Source organism: Haematobia irritans, chromosome 4 (genome assembly GCF_050003625.1).
Source record: "Haematobia irritans isolate KBUSLIRL chromosome 4, ASM5000362v1, whole genome shotgun sequence".
NCBI lineage: Eukaryota > Metazoa > Arthropoda > Insecta > Diptera > Muscidae > Haematobia > Haematobia irritans.
In genome coordinates this window covers 169573968-169581344 of record NC_134400.1, presented here as the reverse complement: position 1 = coordinate 169581344, position 7377 = coordinate 169573968, and positions in this window count along the sequence as shown.

The following is a 7377-nucleotide window of genomic DNA, read 5'->3' as shown; positions in this document are numbered from 1 at the left end:
TTATGCGCTTTACAGACTATCAGTTATTCCGGACGGAATGTCGGTGTTTGTAAAGAATCTTACAGTGTGTCGGATCGATACGACTTGTCGGCGATGACTAAATAATCGGTAAATGTGTTATCGATCCCATAAACATGCAGCAGTATCGATTATGCCTTCGGACTTAACTTATAATGTGCACAATATATGGGATATGTTCGATGCGAGCACTGTCGTCCGGAATAACTGATATTCTGTAAAGCGCATTATACTAATTAAAAACAAATTGAATAAGGAAATAAACTCAATTTTGATTCTCATTTTTGCTCACGGTGCAAATTATAGCGTCTTAAATTAAGCCGTAGTCAAAATGACGAAGGATGACGTTAGTGTACAAAAAATAAGGATGAACTTTCAGGGTTAAGATAGTTGTTAAAGAATCACAGTGGTTAATGCGCTTTACAGACTATCAGTTATTCCGGACGGAATGTCGGTGTTTGTAAAGAATCTTACAGTGTGTCGGATTGATACGATTTGTTGGCGATGACTAAATAATCGGTAAATGTGTTATCGATCCCATAAACATGCAGCAGTATTGATTATGCCTTCGGACTCAAGGTGAGTATTAAGTTCGAGTTTAGCCGCTAATTTTCAATAAAGTGAAAACTAAATCAGTAAAAAAGTTATAAAATTATATATATTTGTTGCAGATTTCATTATAACTTGATGGGGAATATCCCAAAGCAAATTTTCACAAAGTTTGTATTCCTTAAAATGGATTATTAAGGAAAAGTAATCGTGAAAAAATGACGATTTTAGCGGCTAAAGGTAGGTACTATGTTCGCTTTTCGCGTTGAAATTTTCGCGGTCACTTTATTAAAACAGTTCAATATAAAGCAGATAAATTAACTCAATTGATGTGCAATTTCTTGTTCCTCTAGATTTCGGCAAGACTTTACAGGAATATGTCTGTTTTTATTTATAATTTTGATTATTTCAGGAAAAGTAATCGCGAAAATAAAGTGATTTTCAACTCGAAAACCGAACATAGTACACACCTTAAATTCGAACTTAATACCCACCTTTAACGTATAATGTGCACAATATATGGGATATGTTCGACACGAGCACTGTCGTCCGGAATAACTGATAGTCTGTAAAGCGCATAAGTAAAACACGATTGTTTAGATATTTATTAATTTTATTAAACATTTATAAATTCTTATAAACATAACTACTTGTTTTTTCATAACATTTCACCGTTCACACCGAGGTGAAATGTTTTAGTTTGACGGTAGCTATGGAAACTCGAAATTTCCATTTACTCCAAATTCAAATACACGCACCATTTGTTCAAATAAATACCGTGATTTCAAAGGGAAAACATTTTTTTAACAGCCAATTTCTCATATCCGAAACGAACGCTTTCGTTCGACTGAAATGCCAAAAACAGCTGATTTTCCTTTATAAATTCAGCTGTTTTGGACATTCTATTCGAACGAAATCATTCGTTTCGGATATGAGAAATTGGCTGTAAGTTATTTTCACATCCGTATGTTCTTCAAAGCCTTTGTTTATTCTTTTTTTCTATGAAATTTATTTTAATAATTTGACATTTATTTTGAAAAGAGTATGTTCAGTTAGAGCATATTCTAAATTAGGGGCGTTTACATTATAAAATTGATGTGTTTAGGAGGAAAACTTGTGATTTGAACGTGATTTTTTGTATGGGGAAAACGACTCGTTTTGAAATGATTATAAAGGCAAAACATTTCAAACCCCAAAACATGCTTGGTGAGAACGCCATATTATACGATTATCACATCACATTTAATATAATTTTTGGCATTAATAAAAGAGTGATTTAGAGTTACAAGTAGCAAGTTACATATTGCAACGTCTATCAGTCAGTGTGTTTATTCTCGATGGAGGCAGCGTCTCTGGAAAAATAACTGAAGAACTATCACTTTATTCCATTTGGAAAGTCGAGCATTGTTCACCAATATACCTTTCATAATTTTAAGCGAAATAAATATGTTTCAGCATTTCATTTTTATTTAAATATATTATAATAAGCAAGTTACGCTTGGTGTTTCACAAAATATAAAATCCCAATAAACATAAACGGTTGAAAAATGCAAAATTTCAACAATTTTTCAAACATTTTTTCAAAGGATTAGGGTAATATTCAAGTTGAGAAATTGTTGAGAAAATCGCGTTCTCAACAAAAAAACAGACATTACCCTCAACAGTGAAATTCAACACATTAGCAATAATATCTCAAGTGTTAACCTCAAATTGAAATGTATCGCTACTCAGTAATTTGTCAAACAATTTTCGATGTGAGTCAAATTCAAAATTAACACCGTTGCAAATACTTTTCAACCTAAATTTGTATGAATGATGTCCCCACTTCAAATTGAAAGTCAATGCCAAAATTCTATGAATTTTGTATAATTTATTCATTTTCATCAAAATAAAATACATAATAATACACTGCACTACATAATACACTACAATACCAATTGATAAATAATAATCATATTAAACATATCTTAAACATTATTAGGAAACACTTTTGCATTGATAATTCGATTTCCTTCATTTTGGTGTCATAAAACAGCATTAAAATTTATTAACATGCGGGCAATTTGAAATTAGGAGCGTACTGGACCGCGTGTTAGAATTGATTTCCAGCAGAAGGAATTCACAAAATATCAATTTTAAACTGATAATAGCATATGAATTAAACTGACGATGTGATGCACATTTTCATCCAGAAGTTGTTGATTTCAACAATTTGTTGTTTTTAACAATTTTAATTGGTTGCACTTGCAATGTTTCTGGAAACTTTTTCTTGTCGATAAGCCACTCATTTTTCATTGGTCAGCTTCTTAATGTTTGCAAGAATGTAGCATCCAAAGATTTTAGTTTTCTGCAAAGAGATTTAAATTTAGTGACTTCTCTAAAGTGTTGATTTAATTTTTCATATTGACGTACCAATTATTATAAACTATTTGAAGCAGTTCCAGTTAATTGTCCACCCTTTTTTCAGCGGTCAGCTTTTTAATGTTTTGAAGAATGTAGAATCCATAATTGTAGTTTTCTGCAAAGAGATATACATTTAGTGACTTCCTTAAAGTTTTATTTCATTTTTTATTTTCACTTACTTATTTTTATAAACTATTTGGTTATTTGTCTAAAGTTTTCCATTTTTTTCTTGCAATTGACTACGAACTTCGTTGCACAAATAAGTATTGAAAACAACATGGTTTTTTCGTTACATTTTGGGGTAGTGTTTTGTCAAAGTTTTCTCATATTATCTTCAACACCTTTTCAAAGATTTCGTCAACATTTTGGCAAATTGGAAGTAATTCGCAAACAATTTGAAGATGTATTGAAGATGAGCTATTTCAAGTCAAGTTGAATTTATGTTGAAAATTATATTTACCCTCAAACTGAAAAGTTGTTGCATTTGAATAACGCTCATCCTGTGTTTATTGGGATGGCTCTTGTAACAATAGTTATAGGTGAGTACTATGTTCGTATTTTTCACCAAAACACTAAATTAAAGGTATAAAAATCTATATGAAGACGATTATATTTTTATAAAGTCTTGTGAAAGAAAAGATCTAAGGAATTGATTGTGAACCATTTAATATTTATAGTTTAATTAGTTTAAAAAAGTAACCGTGAAAACAAGCTGGTTTTCAGCTTGAAAACTGAATATACTTTCATGTACATTTCCTACTTTTTATACGTTTCCCATCACAGTTGGCGATTGTTGTAGTGTCACTTACGAATCTGTGGTAGCGATGAGGATGAAATGGAACTTTGAAACGCTGGCAGGGTATATACTATGTGTCCCGTTTGAAACAACTACGCGTATTTAATAGGCCTGCTTGCGTACATTCCCAGTATAAAATATCCAGTAAAAATTTGCAAGGGAGTAAAAATGGAATTGCTAAAATTAGCAGAAATGTTCGCGAACGCCAATTAGTACCATGAACCAGTTTACAGCTTTTTAATCGATAAATATATTGTATATTGCACTGAAATATATTGCACGTATGATTTGATAAAAAAAACAGCTGGTAATAAAGTTTTTACTAGGGAAAATCTCCAGCAAAAACTTACCACTTCGCTATTTCCCAAATGTCAAAATGGATCTCTCGGGGTATCTTTTGTTGGCTTTTTCTAAAATTGTAATAATGACCTTTCATATTTATAAAAATAAGATTTCATAAAAATATTGCTTTTAGATTATTATTTATCAAATTATGAAAAAATTGTTTACATGTTTATCAATTTGAATAAAAATTTATAAATTCTTCGAAATGGAACTTTGTAATGCCAGCAGGGTGGTAGTGATGGGGATAAAATCGAAGTTTGAAATGCTGGCAGGGACATACCTTTTTTTTAGTACTGGATGCAACATTTGTATGAGTTATCCGGAACATCGTTGCACAGGTGTCATTTTAGACTTGTTGAAAGAGCGCACAGGTGTTCTATCGAGAACATCTCATCAGTGCAAGCGCGTCGGTATTGCCTTTTGATACAATGTCGTTTTTCTGATTCATAATAGCAATTTATTGAGACTAATTTATCGAAATTCAAAGTGGTACAGTGTCATAAATAATCACAGCAGTAAGTATTTATTACAATTTGAGCATTTCATACAATAAAAATGTAAGATTTCTTGTTTTTTTTTGTGATTGTTTTTAAACAGCTGATGACAGTGTTTCACATTTTTGGAGATGTCGTGGATAAACGAGTTTTCTTTAGGTCCGTCACAGCTTGGGTATCCAGTACTAAAAGTAAGCAGCCCTAATATTTTCAGTGTTGATTTTTGGTTATCTTCAAATAATTGATAAGAACCCTGTCGTACATGTAGTTAACTTTAAATTAATTTAAAGCTAGCTATTTCTCAATTAATAGTGGTTGACACTTGGACTCAACTAACTATTTTAACATGGCGATGTCCTAGGAAGTAGTCAATTGCCCAATTGAAACACCGACATTCCGTCCGGAATAACTGATAGTCTGTAAAGCGCATTGAGTTAGTTACCAATCCGTCAATTTAAAGTTAACTGTTTATATGTACTTTAAGCTAGTTATTAGTTACTTTCAGTCAACAAAAAGTTAGTTAATTAAAAGTTGTCCTACACAATAGGTTAGGTTAGGTTAGGTTAAAGTGGCAGCCCGATTAAGATTCAGGCTCACTTAGACTATTCTGTCCATTGTGATACCACATTAACTAAAAGTAATTAGTTTTAACCGCCGAACCTTCTTGATTATTTTTCTTTGTTGAACCAACCAGATTGTTCCAAAAACATTAGCAGACTGCTTAAGTTAACGTTTTCCAGATCCGCCAGTAATCTGAAGCTATATGCTCCTAAAAGTTGCTTGCGCTTTACACAAAATGCAGGACACTCACACAAGAGGTGTTTAATTGATTCCTTTTCCTCCGCATCATGACAGCTCATACAATAGTCATTATACTTCGCACCCATACTTTTTGCAAAATCGCCTATCAGGCGTCTCGAGAACACTAGCATATCTAGTGTGCGGTTTAAGTTTAAATGGGGCCATATTTGCTTGGTGTCGTTACAGCCCTTACAATTCTCCCATCGAACATTTGCCATCATAACAGCCTTCTCACGCAGCATTAGCTTGCATGTAGCCAGGGGCATACCAACAGATTCTAGTTCACCTGAAATATGTAAGGAAGTCCCTAGCCTTGCCAACTCATCCGCTTCGCAGTTCCCCGGTATGTTCCTATGGCGAATAGGTGAATATTGTACTGCTCAGCCATCTCATTGAGAGATTTGCGGCAGTCGATGGCCGTTTTCGAGTTGAGGAACACAGAGTCCAATGATTTTATTGCAGGTTGACTGTCTGAGTATATATTAATGCCCACATTTTTTGGAACATTACTTCTCAGCCAATTCGCCACCTCTCTTATTGCTAATATTTCAGCCTGAAAAACACTACAGTGATTAGGTAATCTTTTCGCTATTCGAAGTTCCAGGTCGTTAGAATATACTCCGAAACCCAATTGTCCATCCAATTTGGAGCCATCAGTGTAGAAATCTATATATTCTTTATTCCCCGGGGTCTGTGTGTACCACGTCTCACTGTTGGGGATTAGAGTCTCAAACTTTTTGTCGAAAAGTGGACTCGCCAAAGTGTAATCCACTACGTTAGGCACATCTGACATTATTTTGAGGACCGAACTGTGACCGTAACTTTTTTCCGACCACAGCGATAGCTCGCGCAACCGCACAGCCGTTGTTGCAGCTGACTGTTTGGCCAAAAAGTCTAGAGGCAAAAGATGCAGCATGACATTAAGGGAATTTGTTCCTGTCTTGCTGAATGCGCCTGAGATACACAAGCACGTCATACGCTGAATTTTGTCTAAACTTGTCGACTGGTGAAGTGCCGGCCACCAGACTACAACACCATATAGCATTATAGGTCTAACCACTGCCGTGTATAGCCAATGCACAATTTTTGGTTTTAGTCCCCACTTTTTTCCTATTGCCTTTTTGCACGAGTACAAACCTACCGTTGCTTTTCTCGCCCTTTCTTCAATATTAAGCTTAAAGTTCAGCTTCCTGTCCAAAATAACTCCAAGGTATTTTGCACACTCACCAAAGGGAAATTCAATACCCCTTAAGGAAATGGACGTAACCGTGGGAGTTTTGCGATCTTTGCAGTACATGACTAGTTCTGTCTTTGCGGGATTTACCCCAAGAACATTGTCTTTCGCCCAATTCTCCGTCATCCGGAGGGCCCTCTGAATAATATCTCTTATTGTGGATGGGAATTTTCCCCTGACTGCTAGAGCCACATCATCTGCGTATGCCACCACTTTTATCCTTTCTATTTCTAGTTCACATAGCTTTGTATGTTTGCTTGTCCTAGTGTGGCTGAAATACGTATCTTCATTAGAAGTTCGTCTAACAGCCTAAGTATAGATGGATCAACATTCAGAGTTGTCAGTCCATTTAATATCGAGCTCGGATGGACATTATTGAACGCCCCTTCGATGTCTAGAAACGCCACGATTATGTATTCTTTGACAGATAGTGAGCTTTCAATAAAGCTGACTAGTTCATGTAATGCGGTCTCAGTAGACCTGCCCTTCGAGTATGCATGCTGTCGTTTCATCCTCTCCAGAGTCATAAGTACGAATGAGGATCAGTTGATTGGTCGGAAATCCGTCGCCCTCGTATGAGAGGCTTTTCCCGCTTTAGGTATGAAAACGACTTTTGTTTCCCTCCAATTTCCTGGGATATATAAGTTGATACATCCTTTATATATCGCCGACAACCAGGGGATAATTTTGTCAGTCACTGTTTGTAACTCCGCCGGAGTAATTCCATCAGGTCCGGG